The sequence below is a fragment of the Piliocolobus tephrosceles genome, chromosome 1 (genome assembly GCF_002776525.5).
Source record: "Piliocolobus tephrosceles isolate RC106 chromosome 1, ASM277652v3, whole genome shotgun sequence".
NCBI classification, from domain to species: Eukaryota; Metazoa; Chordata; class Mammalia; order Primates; family Cercopithecidae; genus Piliocolobus; species Piliocolobus tephrosceles.
Window position 1 is genome coordinate 13,499,059 of NC_045434.1, and position 17,456 is coordinate 13,516,514.

General features: G+C 48.6%; 1 long non-coding RNA gene across 2 annotated transcripts; it reads left to right on the plus strand.

The window, feature by feature from the left end:
- Nucleotides 1-208: 208 nt before the first annotated feature.
- Nucleotides 209-16,389, plus strand: LOC111545251. 2 transcript variants are annotated; one of them, XR_002732381.2, is made up of 4 exons: nt 209-540; nt 893-1,067; nt 14,650-14,756; nt 15,507-16,389. It is a non-coding gene; the product is annotated as an uncharacterized LOC111545251 (long non-coding RNA). The 2 variants fall into 2 exon arrangements; XR_002732380.2 differs by having other exon boundaries at nt 14,650-14,737.
- The last annotated feature ends 1,067 nt before the right edge of the window (nt 16,390-17,456 follow it).

Sequence of the window (17,456 nt, forward strand, 5' to 3'; positions counted from 1 at the left end):
CTGGCACCAGGGGAACCCAATATCTATCCTGTGAATGAATGAATAAATGCAAGGAAGTAAATAAAGAGGAAGTAGGGGTCAGAAGGGGCATGTTTTACATGAGTAGATACCATGCAAAGGCCCTCCTGGGTACCATCACCAGTGCGGGGCAGCCCGTGAGCCCCTGGAGAGAGGTCTCCCTGACACCCTGCCCACTCCTCCTGGGGCCGAGCAGGAGTCACATCCGAGGGCTGGGTCATTATCTGATAAATGAGTGGGTTGTGCAGATGAGTAAACAGGGACTGACCCAGAGGTCAGGTGTAACTCAGCCTCAGAAACTGCATGTGTCAATAGGAATCGAAGGGCCAAGGAATGTGGTTTTCGTTGATGTCAACTTGCTGCAAAGGACCACACCTGCTTCTCGACCCGGGAACGTGGGAAAGGGAAAGGCATGGCTTGTTTTGGTGGAGATGGAGGAGCTGGTAACAGTGGAGGAATGCCCTTCTGCTGACTCACAGCGGGGAGGTGCTCTGGGCCCCTGCCACTGCCCGAGGACTTCGGGTAAGTAAGCCCGTGGCCCCCAACCCTTCCCTGCCAGACGCCCTGGCAGACGGCTTGTCCTGACAAGTACGTGCTTTCTGGATGGAACAGCCTCCCTTTTGTCCAAACCCTTCCTTTGAATTTAAAATACACAAAGAAGCTTTCGAAGAGGAAAAGAATGGGATCAGGAAGAGGAGGCTGTATCTCATTTTGACACTCAAGCCCTCAGCTCCTGCCCGAGAGTTTCTGTAATTTGCTCCCACACCACGTCATGCCTTTTGGCTCCCAGCCAGGTGCGGTGGCATCCGTGGCTTCATCTTTCTGGGAAGTCAGAGTCACGTTCCCTTGAGTCTTCTCCCTTTCCTCTCCCCAGCTTTCGGTTGTCCTGATGAGAGGACGCAGCATTTGAGCAGTAGCTTCTGGAACCCAGAGTGAAGCCCCACCCAGGCACCCTGACAGCACCACGGGAATGCTCCCGGCACAGCAGGCGGGACTCTGGAGAAGCACAGCCTCCGTGCTCCTTGTAGATGTTCAGTTCAAACTCCACGGTTTGTGTGACTCACTGAGGGGCTTGGTTTGGCTCTTGCTGACGAGTCTGTCATTGGTGCCAGGTGACATGCTTGTCCCCTCCTTCCTTCTAGCCCTCTCTCTTGCCCCAGGGCTTCAGAAGCAGTGGGAGGGCTACTGTGTTGCCCTCTGGCCCAAGCTCTGGTATTCCCTTTGTGGTGGGTGCTCTCATTCCTTTGCAATGTGCCCTGCAGTGTAAACCCGGGGGATCCATGAGACAGGGAACCCACGTCTGTTTTCTCCATTTGGTGTAGCATAGCAGTGGGCGTTTGCCAGACAGGGCCTGTCATGTGGACCCTACACCTATTCACACACCTGCCATTTTCCTTCGGAATCCTGTTCCCAGTGGGTGACGGGTTTAAAAGCCTAGAGCTGAATTCTATCCACATTGGATCCGACCCACATTCCAATGCTCTTGTAAGTCTCCAGTTGGTCAAATGAGCAGTTTGATCCCTTGATCCTTCAAAATACCAGATATATTTATTTCTTCTTGCCTTTTGATCTTTCAAGCTTGAAATTTCTCGGCACATAAAAGTCTTCAAAATGCCCTCAAACTTCTGTCTCCAAAGGCAATTTTTTTTCCACTTTTTCATTTTTTTGTAGAGATAGTCTCACTATGTTGCCCAGGCTGGTCTTGAACTCCTGGCCTCAAGTGATCCTCCCCCCTTGGCTTCCCAAAGTGCTGGGATTACAGGTGTGAGCTGCTGTGCCCGGCCACCAAAGGCATTTTTACTTGGCTCTGTACAGTGGAGCTGCTTCTCTATTTGGAGGTTGAAGTTTGTGTCAGGTTCTTGAGTTTGTAAGAATAGGACATGAAAACAGAGAGCCTTTTAATCAGATGAGCAGCTATCTATGTTATGTTTTCACAGATTTTGAGTCTTCTTCTTCTTCTTCTTCTTCTTTTTTTTTTTTTTTTGAGACGGAGTCTTGCTCAGCTACCCAGGCTGGAGTGCAGTGGCACGATCTTGGCTCATTGCAACCTCCGCCCACTGTGTTCAAGTGATTCTTCTGCCTCAGCCTCCCAAGTAGCTAGCTGGGGCTACATGCCACCACGCCTGGCTAATTTTTGTATTTTTGTTTGTATTAGTAGTAGAAATGGGGTTTCACCATGTTGGCCAGGATATTCTCGATCTCTTGACCTCGTGATCCACCCATCTTGGCCTCCTAAAGTGTTGGGATTATAGGCGTGAGCCACTGCGCCTGGTTGATTTTGATTATTCTAAGTAGGGATAGTCAGAGTCTTCATAGTGTTTGACATTTCATGTATTTATCAGCTGAAACTTAATTGTTTCGTGGTTTTGAGGAATCTCAGTGAAATAATTCAGCATTGCCAGATCCTGAGAATCTTTTCTCCCCAAGGCATTTGCTGTATCATTAATAAGTGTGTGTATCACATGGAGAGGTATAATTAGAGTACACTTAGAATTAGTTTATTTCTCTAAAGATGCTTTTACCGTAGCTCGGTGTGGTGGTACTCACTTGTAGTCCCAGCTACTTGGGAGGCTGAGGTGAGAGGATTACTTGAGCCTGGGAATTTGAGGCTGCAGTGAGCTATGATCGCACCACTGCATTCCAGCCTGGGCCACAGACCCTGTCTGAAAGAAAGAAAGAAAGAGAGAGAGAGAGAGAGAAAGAGAGAGAGAGGGAGGGAGAGAGAGAGAAAGAAAGAAAGAAGGAAAGAAAGAAAGAAAGGAAGGAAGGAAGGAAGGAAGAAAGAAAAAAAAAATATATATTTTTTGAGATGGAATAAAACTCTGTCACCTAGACTGGAGTGCAATGGTGTGATCTGGGCTCACTGCAACCTCCACCTCCCAAGTTCAAGCGATTCTCCTGCCTCAGCCTCCTAAGTAGCTGGAATTACAGGCATGCACTACCATCCCCTGCTAATTTTTTTTTGTAGTTTTAGTAGATAACCAGATTTTACCATGTTAGCCAGGCTGGCCTCAAACTCCTGACCTCAAGTGATCCACCTGCATCAGCCTCTCAAAATTCTTGGATTACAGGTGTGAGCTACTGCACCAGGCCAGAAAACAAAACAAAACAAAGACTTTACCTGGTCATTTAAAAAACAACCAAATGACCTAGGCAATTTTCATTAAGCCTATTTTCATAAGGGAGAACAAAACACAGTTCTCAACTTCTTGTCCCCCTTTGTCCCTATTTTCCTCATTACCTCCTCTCCTGCTTGTCTTTCTCTTTTCTCCAGGAGCTGAGAACAGCCCCCCTTCCAATTTGAGGCCGGCCTGTCCGTGTGCACCCTTAGCCTCACATAAATGGAGGATCACCCGTCCCTTCCTTGTGCTAGAAACTTGATGGCTGTATTCTGTGAGCCTGCAGGACTCTTGCTCTCCTCCTTCTTATTTAACTGCACCAGCTTAGGACTGGCCTACATGCTCTATCTTCACGTCCTTACCCCATCTACACCATAGTCTACCATACTCTTGCTGAGGTTACTTACCCGGCCTCTTTCCTGTACACTCTTTTCCACACTCACTTGTCCAGGTGCACATTGATACCTACACCTGACTGTCCTACAGATAACTCGAAATCAAGATGGCGGGGAATAAACTCACCATCTTACTCTATATGTCTGCCTGTCCTTCAGTATTTCTCATGTGGGATAAGGGTGCTATGATTTGCCCACTTGTCCAAGACAAAACACCTGGAGGTCATTCTTTTTTTTTCTTTTTTCTTTTTATTTTTGAGACAGAGTTTCGCTCTTGTCGCCCAGGATGGAGTGCAATGGCACGATCTTGGCTCACTGCAACCTCTGCCTCCCTGGTTCAAGCGATTCTCCTGCCTCAGCCTCCTGAATAGCTGGGATTACAGGCATGTGCCACCACGCCTGGCTAGTTTTGTATTTTTAGTAGAGATGGGGTTTCTCCATGTTGGTCAGGCTAGTCCTGAACTCCTGATCTCAGGTGATCTGCCCGCCTTGGCCTCTGAAACTGCTGGGATTATAGGCGTGAGCCACTGTGCCCGGCCAGCTTTTTGTATTTTTAATAGAGATGAGGTTTCACCATGTTGGCCAGGCTGGTCTGGAATTCCTGACCTCAGGTGATCCACCCGCCTCGGCCTCCCAAAATGCTGGGATTATAGGTGTGAGCCACTGCGCCTGGCCTGGATATCATTCTTGACTCCACTTGCTGCCACATTCTATCATTGAGTTCTACCTGCATGGTTCCCTCAGCCAGGGATAATGCCATTTCTCACCTGCCTGACAGTTTCTGCAAAATCCTCACCTGATGTCACTATGGCTGCAAAGCTTCCCCAACTTCCTCCCTAAGAGAGACACAGTGGCACTTTTTTTTTTTTTGAGACAGAGTCTCGCTCTGTCACCCAGGCTGGAGTGCAGTGGCATGATCTTGGCTCACTGCAGCCTCCACCTCCTGGGTTCAAGCGATTTTCCTGCCTCAGCCTCCCAAGTAGCTGGAACTACAAGTGCATCGCACCACACCCGGCTAATTTTGTAATTTTAGTAAAGACGGGGTTTCACCATGTTGGCCAAAATGGTCTCCATCTCCTGACCTCGAGGAGGCAGGTCTGATCTGCCTGCCTTGGCCTCCCAAAGTGCTGGGATTACAGGCATGAGCCACTGCACCCGGCCCAGTTGTACTTTTTCGACATATGTATGTCTTCTTTTATTTTCCCTGTTACTCTATTGCCATCATTTGTTTTTCTGCTGCTCTCACTTGCCAGATATAAACATCCAGAGAGCAGGAACTGTTCTGGCACAATTCAGTTTCTAGTACAGTGCATAGCACATAGTAGACCCTCAATAAATGTGTGGAAGTGAGCCCTCCAATATTCCAGGTAAGTACAAAGGGGCCTGTTTATTAGGACCTCTTCATGTCTAGTGATGGTCAAAGAGAAAAATCGGGCAGGAATCCAAGAAGCACGGTAGCCCTCTTTTCCCTTTTTCTAGGCAGCTGGCTGTGCCTGCATTTCCTTTTGTGGCCAGAACATCAGAGCTTGAGGTTTGGCTTTGTCATTTCCTGACCCTCTGAAACTCTGACCCTCTGAGTTTCATTTTGCCAAAGGACAAGATCCTAGAGAATAATGCAGTCTCGAGCATTCTGTGACCCTCAGGCTCCAGGGCCCTCCTCTTGCCCACCCTCTCAGCGGTGTGCACGAGTGTGGCATGTGCAAGCGTGTGCAGTGAGCCCTGGGCGTGCGCATGCTGTTCACAAAGGCAGACCAAGGTGTCCAGAATACCGTTTCAGCTGGCCATGGCTAGATGCATCCGCAGCGGTATTTCTTTATTGGGGCGATGGCTGAGAAAGGAAACTGCATTGTTTTGGGGCTGTCTCAGGGAGGACATTTGATACAGCCACAAAGTTTAGCCTTTCAGCCGGTGCATTGGTTGGCAACTCCTGGGTGGGAGTCAGGGTTACTGGGGAAAGGAAGGGGAGGGTCTGTAGGAGGATCGGGGTCCAAGAGGGCTGTAGAGGAAGGGGCTGTAGAGCCAGCAGGCCGCTCTTGCGTGCTGCTCCGGGTGAGAACTGCCATCATCACACACTGGGAAGCCCAGTCATGGCTGTTAGCCGGGGCACAAGCCAACAGATGCATCAGCGACCTGAGATGGCATGGCACCTGGGTGTGCAGCCAGGAAGGGGTGTGCATGTGGAGGAAGGGACTCGGGCCCAGCTCGGCTGCGGGCCTCCACAGTACCTGTTGGGGGTGGGGCTAGTCTTGAGTAACCCCTGAATGGACCTTACCCTGCAGCCGTTTTGTGTAACTCCTGTAATTAGCTAACTAGGTTAGTCATTGCTTACACCCTCCTGAGTCCTCAACCTTTTTTTATTTTTCCAGGACGATCTCTATAAACAGGTCATACAATCTGCCACACGTTTTGTGCCAAATTCCTCTGCAGATACTTGACTCTGTTTTGCGTATTCAGGTGGCTCCAAGGCGGGCCACCTTCTCTTGCTGAGTGTCCTCACCTAGGGGTGATTTCACTGGTGGCTGCTGCCTTTCCCCTCAACCTGGCTTTACTTAAGGGATAGATTGTGTTATTTTTTATTTTTTTGAGACAGAGTTTTGCTCTATCACCCAGGCTGGAGTGCAGGGGTGCGATCTCGGCTCATTGCAACCTCCGCCTCCTGGGTTCAAGCAATTCTCCTGCCTCAGCCTCCTGAGTAGCTGGGAATACAGGTGCCCGCCACCATTCCCGGCTAATTTTTGTATTTTTAGTAGAGATGGGGTTTCACCGTATTGGCCAGGCTGGTCTTGAACTCCTGACCTTGTGATCCGCCCATCTTGGCCTCCCTAAGTGCTGAGATTATAGGCATGAGACACCGCGCCCAGCCTAGACTGTGTTATTTTGTCCACCCATGTATACCTTTATTCACTCCCTCCTGCCCCGAATGTGACTGAGCATGGACTAGGCCAGGCACTCTGCAAAGTGTATCAGTCTAACTGAGGCTCCATGCCCACCCTGGAGAGCTTGTAAGCTAAGCACCGTTAAAGGAGTTCCCGTATGAACGAAATCCTGGAGTCCTGCGCACAATTATTGATACAGAGTCGCTCAGCATCCTTCACAGAAAAAATGCAGTCATATCCAATCTGTCAGCAATAAATATGAAATACTTATTTTGCTTATATTCAATATCATCAGAGGATCATTCAGAACAGGTGCTACCTAGATTTAAGACTCTTGGTGCTGTCATTATAATCAAAAGCACCTAACGACAGCCCACGCATGCTAATGCAAACATAATAATATTAGTGCTTTTGGTTAAAACATGGCTCAGTGAAAGATTCCTGCAGGCCAGACGTAGTATGCAAGCGGAACTTTCTTTTTAAACCCTCTTTGAGTAGCCCAGTGAAACAAGAATACTGTAATAAAGGTTATGTGCAGAGTGGAAACCTATCCCAGCGGTTTCTCTCACAATACACCTCACCTGGGTAAACACACATTTGCATATCAATGCATGGATTACAGACTTTTCCTTTTCTGAGAACAAGAAGGTACCCTGTTACACATACAGGGGACCAACAGCCAGGAGCTTTCAAGTCCCATGCAATCTGAGAACAGAGGACTCAGGTCTTCAGAGCCCCAGAGGCCAGTCCTCTATAGCAGTCTCTCTCTTCTTCCTCTTAGTGCACTGGGATTCTGTTTTGTAACTCGCCCAGCCTTCAGAGATGGCCTCCTCCCATCTGGGAGGCTGTGCTGGCTTCTGCAGGAGCCAGCCAGATTTTGAAATTGCATTTGGAACCAGGCACTGTAAAAAGGCTGGTTCTTGGAGGGGGAGAAAGGTGGCTCTGATAGTTATTGATGAGCTCCCCAGGTGGGAATGGGACTTTTCAAACAGGCCAAATTACATCCCAGGACTTGAGCTAGGGGTCTGGGATTTGCTGTTTTTGCATTGCAAGGAGCAGGTGGGCAGGCTCTGGGAGTATCAGATGCACAAAGTACAGGTGAACAGGTAACTAGATCGGGATCTCTGCAGGTGCCCCGAGGCTGGGAAACAGCGTTGGTGGGGTGGAGAGGCAGCCTGCAACGCGGTGTCCCTCTCGCCTGAAGCAGCCAACAGGTTAACCCCAGGCCTGTTCCTGCAGGATGGACATGCGCTGGTTCCAGCCGATGAAAGCAGATGCAAATCAGTGCAATTTCCTCTGCAGCAATAATTAACCCGCCGGAACCTTGTTGGAGCAGGTAGTTTCAGGAGAATGGCACTGAAGATGTTGGAGAGAGATTAGCATTTTTCAGCTCTCATCGCAGTGATTTGTGCTGCATTTTAGTGTGTGTTCAGTTCCAACTCATTACCATAAAAAAACTCCTCATAAATTAAATTGCTAGGCAGGGGGAATCGACTTTGTTTAGGTAGATAGAGAGCCTGGGATGCTAGTGGGTGTTGCTGGAGAACTGGCAGGGAAAGTGTGTCCTCAGTTTCCTGATTTGTCATGGGAGGACCTTGGCCTCTCCAACCTCTAGAACCCGTCCAGCTGGCAACCTACGATTCTGTTTCCTTCCCTCCTTCCTTCCTTCCTTCCTTCCTTCCTTCCTTCCCTCCCTCCCTCCCTTTTATTTGAGACGGAGTCTTGCTCTGTCGCCCAGGCTAGAGTGCAATGGTGCGGTCTCGGCTCACAGCAACCTCCGCCTCCTGGGTCCAAGCAATTCTCCTGCCTCAGCCTCCCAAGTAGCTGGAATTACAGGCATATGCTACCATCCCTGGCTAATTTTTGTATTTTTTTAGTAGAGATGGGGGTTTCACCATGTTGGCTAGGCTGGTCTCAAACTCCTGACCTTGTGATCCACCTGCCTAGGCCTCCCAAAGTGCTGGGATAACAGGTGTGAGCCACTGCCCCACGCCTGTTTGCTTTTATGAATTGGAGGACTGCCTGGGCCCAGGGAAGCTGCTAGCCATCTGCCTAAGCTGTAGCTGTTGGATGACGCAGGATCCTCAAGTTGCTTCCAGGACAGGACCACTTTCTTGGAACCCTCTCTACGTGGGCAGTCCTTCCATGATGACAGCTGCCCTGTCATGGTGGAATTACTTTGGAGGGTGTATGTGGCCCACAGAACTGTGTACTCTCAGTGGGCAGGCCCTCTGTTTTGATCATTTTGTATCCCAGCATCTAACACAAGGTGCTCATGACTCAAGACCTTATGTAAAGAGGGAGGAACGAACACAAGGAAGAAAGTTCCCCAGAAATCCTTCCTTACACCTGAACCAATTCCTTCCTATATGTCCTCAGCTTGAGTCATTTTCTGTAGCTCCCTCTTATTTCCATCAGATACTTGGATACATTTCAAATTGGTTCTTGACACCCCACCCCTGAATATCAGTGAAAGAAATTACATGCATGATCTACATTGCATTGACCAGGCCATCCAGACAGAGAGCGGGGATGGCTTGTCTCCTAGGGCAGTGGTGCCACGTGCTAGCTTAGAGGCCTCGGTTTACCTGCATGCACCAGGGTCCCTTGAAAATCTGTGCCCTTCCCCTCCCGGGAGGGGATGCTTGGAAGGGGTCAATCTGAGGCCCTTGCTTTCATGAAGGGCCCTGAGGCCCACAGCCAGGCTTCTAGAAACCTAGAATTGACCCTGGTTTCCAGAATGACCAGTTTGCATTTCCTTTATCTGCACAAGGAGGTGAATTTCTTGGGGGTCTTCTCGGTGTGAGTGTAGTGAGTGCACTCAAGGTGCCTAAAAATACAAGGACAGATGCCAGATATGAGCATTCTTACCTTGAAGCTGCCTTGAATTGAGTTTCACAGGAAAAGCATATTAAAATAATTCTTAAAAACTTGGAGTTCTTAAATGTTTCTATTTCTGGGGGGTGGGGAATGGGAATAACTGTCTCCACTGCCTGCCTGCCTTCCTTTCTCCCTCCCTCCCTTCCTTCTCCTTCTTTCCTTCCTCTTTCTCTCTCTTTCCCCTTCCTTCCTCTCTCCCTTCTTTTTTCTTTCTCTCTCTCTCTCTCTCCCCCTTCCTTCCTTCCCTCTCTTTCTTTTTTTAATACAGTGTTTTAAAAATCAGCCTGGCCAACATGGTGAAACCCCATCTCTACTAAAAATATAAAAATTAGCTGTAATCCCAGCCACTCAGGAGGCTGAGGCAGGAGAATCGCTTGAACCCGGGAGGCAGAGGTTGCAGCGACCTGAGATGGCGCCACTGCACTCCAGCCTGGGAGATAGAGAGAAACTCCATCTCAAAAAAAAAAAAAAAAAAAAAAAGAAAAGTTAAATGCAGTTTCATTAGGAGACCCCTTAGAGCCAGATTGTGAGCACAAATGGAGGTGCCGGTTCCAACATGGAGGGGTAATTCCTGGTTATGAGGGTGTCATCCAGACCACCCACAATAAATCTTAATTTTTTTCGTACTACTAACAAAAGGCAAAGATAACATGAAAAAAAAAAAGCTATGAGAAAGAATGTGGAGTGATCTGAGCATGTGCTTGAGAAGCAGCAGTACATGCTTTGAAAATCAGGGCTGCATTTCTGGCTCTGTCTTGTAAGGGTATGTGGCTTTGGGCAAATTACTTGACTTTGTCAAGCCTCGGTTTCCTCATGAGGAGTAAAACCAGGATTATAATACCATATCCCTCCTAAGCTTGCTGTGAGGAATAACTCAGAATTATATAAAGTGTGTCATAGAATGTCCTGTATCTAGGAAGCACCAACGCATGGACAGGAGGTGAGATACCCAGTCCTGAATGATCACAGGACCTCAAGCTGAAGAGGACCTCAGAGGCCACGTAAGCCAGCTTGATGGACAGACCTCAGGAGCCAGGAAGGCTGAAGGTCTGCCAGAGGGCCCAGAGAAAGCTGGCGGAGGTGCTGAAACCAAGCACCGTGCCTCTACTCTCTCCCCAAGTGGCACGAAGCAAGCCTGGTGTCTTCACTTCATTACAGTCTGTTTCTTTGTGCAGGAAGATCACCTGTGTTTGAAATGCATTTTGCTAAATAGGCATCATAGAAATTCTGATGCTTTGGTGACTCCTCAAATTCAAGACCACCTCTGTAGCATAGGACCCCCTCCGACAATGTAGGAAGACAAAACTGGAAGCTGTGAGACACGGTTTCCATGCCATGATGTGTGAATACAGGACCAACGTCATTTACACAACCCGCTTCATTTTTTTTTTTTTTTTTTTTTGACGGCGTCTCACTCTGTCACCAGGCTGGAGTGCAGTGATGCGATCTTGGCTCACTGCAACCTCCGCCTCCCGCTACACAACCCGCTTCTGACCTTCAGACCTTGCTGGAATGCTTGCCTTCCTTCTCACTTCCACTGCCACCTCCAGCAGCTAGCTTTCTTTTGGGGGCCATTTTTACACAGAAAAGCAAGTGTGTACCCCTTTATGCATATTGCTGTGCAGCAAAAAGGACCAGAGTATATAGGGAGGCTTTCGGGAGGGGAGGAGTCTGGGTGGTTGGTTAGGTTCACCCTCTACTTGTCTGGCTTCTGTCTCCTGCCTGATTCCAATGGGGCCACAGCTGAATGACAGACTCTCTCACTTGTGGGTGACTCTGTCAGCAGAGCTTAGGTTATGCTGTGGTAATAAGCAAGACCCAAATCTCAGTAACTTAAAAAAGCAAAGGATTTTCTCACTGGTGATGCACATCTACCGCAGGTCAGCAGGGGGCGCTGGTCATGGCAGGGACCCAGGTGGTTGGAGGCTCCATCTTGACTCATCCTTCCATGATTGCAGGGGTGGGACTAAAGGGAAAGTGCTGAATCACACCCTGGCTCTGAAGGCAACCACCTGTGAGTGACACCTATCACTTCTGCCAGCATCTTATTGGTCAAGCCTTGTCTCATGGCCACACCTGACTTTGAAGGGAACAGGGAAGTAAGTACATGCCTACGACATGCCCAACAAAAGAACAGAAGGGAAGAAGAGAAGTGGAATATTTGTTCTTTTATTTATTTATTTTTTGAGACAGGATCTCACTTTGCTGCCCAGAGGCTGGAGTGCAGTGGCTTGATCATAGCTCACTGCAGCCTCGAGCTCCTGGGCGCAAGTGATCCTCCCATCTCAGCCTCTTGTGTAGGTAGGTCTACAGGTGCACACCAACATGCCTGATTAATTTTTATACAATTTTTTAATAGAGATGGGGTCTTGCTGTGTTGCCCAACCTGGTCTCAAACTTTTTTGTTTTTAATAGTCAGGTGTGGTTATGGGGGGAGACAATGTTAAATCAGCTTAACAATAACCTACGACACTCGGACCAACTAGGTCTTGAACTTCTGGCCTCAAGCAAGCCTCCTGCCTTGGACTCCCAAAAGGTTGGAATTATAGGCCTGAGCCACCACATCTGGCCATATTTATTCTCAAAAAACCCCCAAGTCTTTATGGAATTTTAATTGATGTATAATAAAATATGCATATTTAAAGTCTACAGTTTGATAAGCTTGACACACGCATATGCCCATGAAACCACCACTACTACAATCACAATAATGAAGATTCCATCATTGCTGGAAGTTTCCTTGGGACCCTTTGCCATCTCCCCACCCGTGACATCCCTGCTCCTCAATCCCCAGACAACCACTGAACTGCTTTCTGCTGCTGTATGGATTAGTTTGCATTTTCTAGAATTTTATATAAATGGAATCACACAGCGTGTTCTCTTTTGGCCTGGCTTCTTTCACTCAGCATAATTATTTTGAGATTCATCCATGTAGAAGAGGAATATTTGTGGTATCTGCCACAGCAGACTTTTCGATTAATGGACTTTATTCTTTCCAACAAGATAACTGATGTGGGTTGACTTCTGCCCCCCTCCACCCCCAATTCACATGTTGAAGTCTTAATTGCCTGAACCTAAAAATGTGACCGTGTTTGGAGATGGGATCTTTATTTTAATTTTATTTATATATATAAAATAATATATATATTGCTCTGTCACCCAGGCTGGAGTGCAGTGGTGTGATCTCAGCTCATTGGAATCTCTGTCTCCCAGGTTCAAGTGATTCTCCTGCCTCAGCCTGCCGAGTAGCTGGGATTACAGGCCTACGCCACCACGCCTGGGTAATTTTTGTATTTTTAGTAGAGATGGGGTTTCGCCATGCTGGCAAGGCTGGTCTCGAACTCCTGACCTCAGGTGATCCACACGCCTCAGCCTCCCAAAGTGCTGGGATTACAGACGTGAGCCACCGCGCCTGGCCTGGAGAGAGGGTCTTTAAAGAGTAACTAAGTTACAATGAGGTCGTGAGGGTAAGCCCTATTCCAACATGATGGGTGTCTTTATAGGAAGGGGACATTTGACCACAGACAGCTGTGAAGGGAGAACTCCATGTGAACGTGTAGGCCTGCACGCCGAGGAGGGGCCTGGAATAGATCCGTCCCTCACAGCCTAGGAAGGAACCGACCTGCTGGCACCTTGATCTCAAATTCCCGCATCCAGAACCGGGCGACAAGGCATTTCTGTTGCTGAAGCCACCCAGGCTGCGGCACTTTGCTATGGCAGCCCTAGTGAAAGAATGCAGTCACTTTTATTTCCAAGGGAAGCAGAGTTAAACGAGCCCCCTCAAGAGATCTTCCTGCAGTGTTTGGGACGTGTCTGTGTGTGCGTGGACAGGGCCGTCTGCAGGCGGATCAGCGTGCGGCGCGGGCAGGCACCTCTGTGTCCTAAGCGCAGACATCCGGTGTCACCCTTCAGGCATCCAGGGAAGGAGGCTGATAAAATGAAGCTCTTCATGCTCCAGGTTCTGTTTCTTCTTTGGAATGCTCGAAGGCTTCCCAGCTATTCCATGTTCAGGCCTGGTTTTCAAGAGGCTGCAGGCCGGAGTGGGGAAGGTGGCTGAAGCCGGTCCTGGGTCTCTCGGAGCCCCTCAGAGAACTCTCTGGTTGCATTGGAAACCATCCTTGTGCTGGTGGCAGCAGTTTCCATGCCGCTGAAAAATGGCAGCAAAGCCCAAGTGGAAAAGAAGGATTCTGTAGGCGTGGCTTCCAACCCCAAAGAACAGAAAGCCACCGCCCTCATTCTCCCCTGAACTGTGATCTGGACGGTTCAGCAGGAGCACAGCCCTTGTGTTCCTCGCTCCCTCCCCCCTGGAGACCACAAGACGTTGCCTGCCACTGTGGGAGTGTCACGCTGCCCTGGTCCCGGCCTGGACGGGTCCTGACAGGTGCAGTGGGAGAACAAAGCATCATTCTGAGGGTGAGGAATTTCACTCAGCAGCGAGCGTGTTGCGTGTCCGCTTCGTCTCAGACACTGTACAATATGCTGTTACATTTACTCCATTTCATCCTTGTGACAATCCTGTGAGATAGGAAGTCCCATGTCCACCTAAGAGATGAGGAAACCGAGGCTCGGAGGGACAGGGAACACACAACTGGGGAGGGGCCGAGATGGTTCTGGAACATCCATCCTTTGGCCTCAGGGGGAGTACATAGGAATGACGTAGTATGTTACTGGGAGGTCCAGACACTCAAACGTGAATTTGCTTCGCTCCCTAGAGAGCTAACAGATTTAGCAAATAAAAGGGCAAGACATTTAGTTAAACTGGAATAGAATTTCATATAAACAATGAATACTTGTTTGGTTTTTTTTTTTTTTTTGAGACAGGGTCTCACTCTGTTGTCCAGGCTAGAGTTCAATGGCGGGATCACAGTGCACTGCAGCCTCCATCTCTTGGCCTCAAGTTATCCTCCCACCTCAGCCTCCCAGGTAGCTAGAACTACAGGTGTGCACCACCATGTCTGGCTAATTATTTTATTTCTGTATAGATGGGGGTCTCACTATGTTGCCCAGGCTGGTCTCAAACCCCTAGCTTAAGCAATCCTCCCATATTGGCCTCCCAAAGTGCTGCGATTATGGGTGTGAGCCACCATGCCTGGCCAACAAATATAGATATTTTGGGTGTAAATGTGTTCCATGCAATATTTGGGAAGCATTTATACTGAAAGGGTATTCATTATTTATCTGAAGTTCACATTTAACTGGGTGTTCTGTGTTTACCTGTCAGTGCTGCTTCCAGGTGAAGCTTATAGTTGGTTTAATGCTGAAGGAGACTTCATTTGCTGGGGCTGGGACTGTATTCAGCTTTACTCATGAACTCTGCTGGCTCTCCAAAGCTCTTTCTGAAATCAGCCTCACTATCCACAGGTGAGGTTACCAGGAACGTCAGCCTGAGGAGAATCAGCTCTTCCACACCAAATCCTGACGATCACATGGCAGAGTGAGCTGGAGCGAGGTACCAGCAGACCTCTTAGGTGGGGCATGCACCCCCTAGTGTCCCATGTCCCCACTGTTCCCTGTGGCTATATCCATTCCACTTGACTTACTTTTACTCCTTGTCTAGCTCCTTGTGGCATTGTTCTTTTTCTCTTTTTTTTTTTTGAGACAGTCTCCCACTGTCACCCAGGTTGGAGTGCAGCGGCGTAATCTCGGCTCACTGCAACCTCCACCTCCTGGGTTCAAGAGATTCTCCTGCCTCAGTCTCCTGAGTAGCTGGGATTAGAGTCGCCTGCCGCCACGCCCGGATAATTTTGTATTTTTAGTAGAGACGGGGTTTCACCATGTTGGCCAGGCCGGTCTTGAACTCCTGACGTCAGGTGATCCACCCACCTCAGTCTCCCAAAGTGTTGGGATTACAGGCGTAAGCCACTGCACCCGGCTGGCATTGAGTTTTCAACTCTTCATCTATACCATATGTGAGATCATCTCCTTCTTCTTGCAATGACAGCAAAAATACCAGGCTTCAATTACTTACCCTCCTCTATTTCTGTTTTATTCCCTCTCCCTATTGCCATTTCCATGCACTCATGCCCACGCACAGGTTGTAGGAACCAACTAGTATGTTGCTGGGAGGTCCAGACACTCAAATGTGAACTTGCTTCTCTCCCTAGAGGGCTACCAGATTTAGCAAATAAACAGGCAAGATGCTCAGCTAAATTTGAATTGAATTTCATATAAATAGTGAATACTTTTTCTTTTTCTTTTTCTTTTTTTTTTTGAGACAGGGTCTTGCTCCATTGTCCAGCTAGAGTGCAGTGGCAAGATGATGGCTCACTACAGCCTCCATCTCGTGGGCTTAAGTTAAGAGCCCTCCCCCACGGCTCAGCCTGCCCTGAGGCCAGTCCACGTGCATGGCGCATGGCTGCCTTCAAGACATCTCCAAGAAGCCCTCGCTGAGAAGCCCCCTGGTGCACACACAAAATCATGTCGCTATTTAGTTGAATTTCTTCATTGTACAGGTTAAGAAATGGAAGATGTGACTCTCAAGGATTATACACAACTAAAACTGTGTGAACCGGCGATGAGTACCCGGGCAACATGGAAGTGGGAATTTCTCACCAACCCACGGGCCAGGATCCAGCCTCAACGCTTGTGAGGATCCAGCCTCAACGCTCTGCACATCTCCAGTGTGGAACAGCACCATGCGCCTAATGAGTTCTTCTCTGACTGATTGATTGATTGATGACTAAAACACTCAGCACTCCTGGCAAAGCAGTTCTCACACTGTTGAACAAATTATCTTTATGCACTGCAGTCTCTTGAGCTTAGATGAAGGCAAACTCACTGCAATCTTCAGATCATTTAGCAATGCCTTGGAATCATTGGATATGAGAAAATATCCAGGCATGTGGAATAGGAAGGGGGAAGAAAAGCAGGACTTGGAGAGACTGTGCTAGTGGATTTCAACTCTATATTTTCTAATCTGAACCAGGGGCACGCAAACTACTGCCTTGTAGGCCAAATCTGGCCAGTGGCCTGTTTTATCATTGATTGATTGATTGATTGATGGGGTCTTGTCTTGCTCTGTCACCCAGGCTGGAGTGCATTGGCTCGATCATTGTTCACTGCAGCCTCGAGCTCTTGGACTCAAGCCATCCTCCCACCTCAGCCTCCCAAGTAGCTAGGACTGCAGGTGTGCACTGTAATGCCTGGCTAATTTTTTTTCTTTTTTTTTTGTTTTTGTAGAAATGGCATCTTGCTGTGTTGCCCAGGCTGGTCTTTAACTCCTGGCCCCAAGCGATCCCTGACTTTATGGCACTTGCTTAGCCTGGTGTGACAGTGTCTGTCTCCTGGAGGCCAGGAGCCCCTGGCATGCAGCCAGCATGCCCCATTTATAATTGTAGCCCAGCACATGGAAGGGACCCAAGAGAATGACAGCAACGTTGACTTTGCCATTTCAACCCTGAACCTCATTCTATTGTTCCATTCGTATTTTCTGGGGGACAAAATTTTCCCACATTCCTTTCTGTTGGTGCCACCATCTCTGTGCCTCCGTGTGCTGCTGACCCGCCAAGCCCATGGCCAGCTCAGCACTTGGATTTTATGTGGTCTCTCAGTACGGATTCCTTTATCGGCATCTCAAAAAGCTTTTGTGCCTTATCCATAATTGATTAAAGGTTTGTAGCTGTGAATAAAAGATTGATTAAAAGTAACAACAGCAAAACAGCTCTTGTTTCTCTTCACTGTCTGCCTTTCCCCAGAAGAGTCTCCCACCTCCGAGCAGACGGTCCTTGATGTGGATCCACACAACCTTACGAGTTTTCCTTAGACCCAAGAAAGGGAGGCATGGGGAATGATGGTTACTTGCTGATACTTACTGATATCGCAACGCCAGCAATAAGAATACCATCTGGACTTTATCTGCGGTTGGCGTGTTTCATTTTGCATTTTATGTGATGGGTGCTGGGATTTGGACAGGCCGAAGCTCCCACCCTCGCGTTGCTCAGTATACTGGGAAATGACATCACCTATGATGGCACTGTGATTGGTGAGGGGAGGGGCCAGACCTCAGCCCAGGAGTGGGGTTTGGGGAGGCCCCTGGGGGGAAGCAGTGGCAGCAGCAAGAGCTGGGCTTGGTGTCCCGCTCAGACAAGTGGTGGAGCCTGCAGCAGGATCTGCACTCACGTCCTCTGGTAGTAAGCTCTGCTCTCCGCCGGCCCTGACTTCAGAGCAGT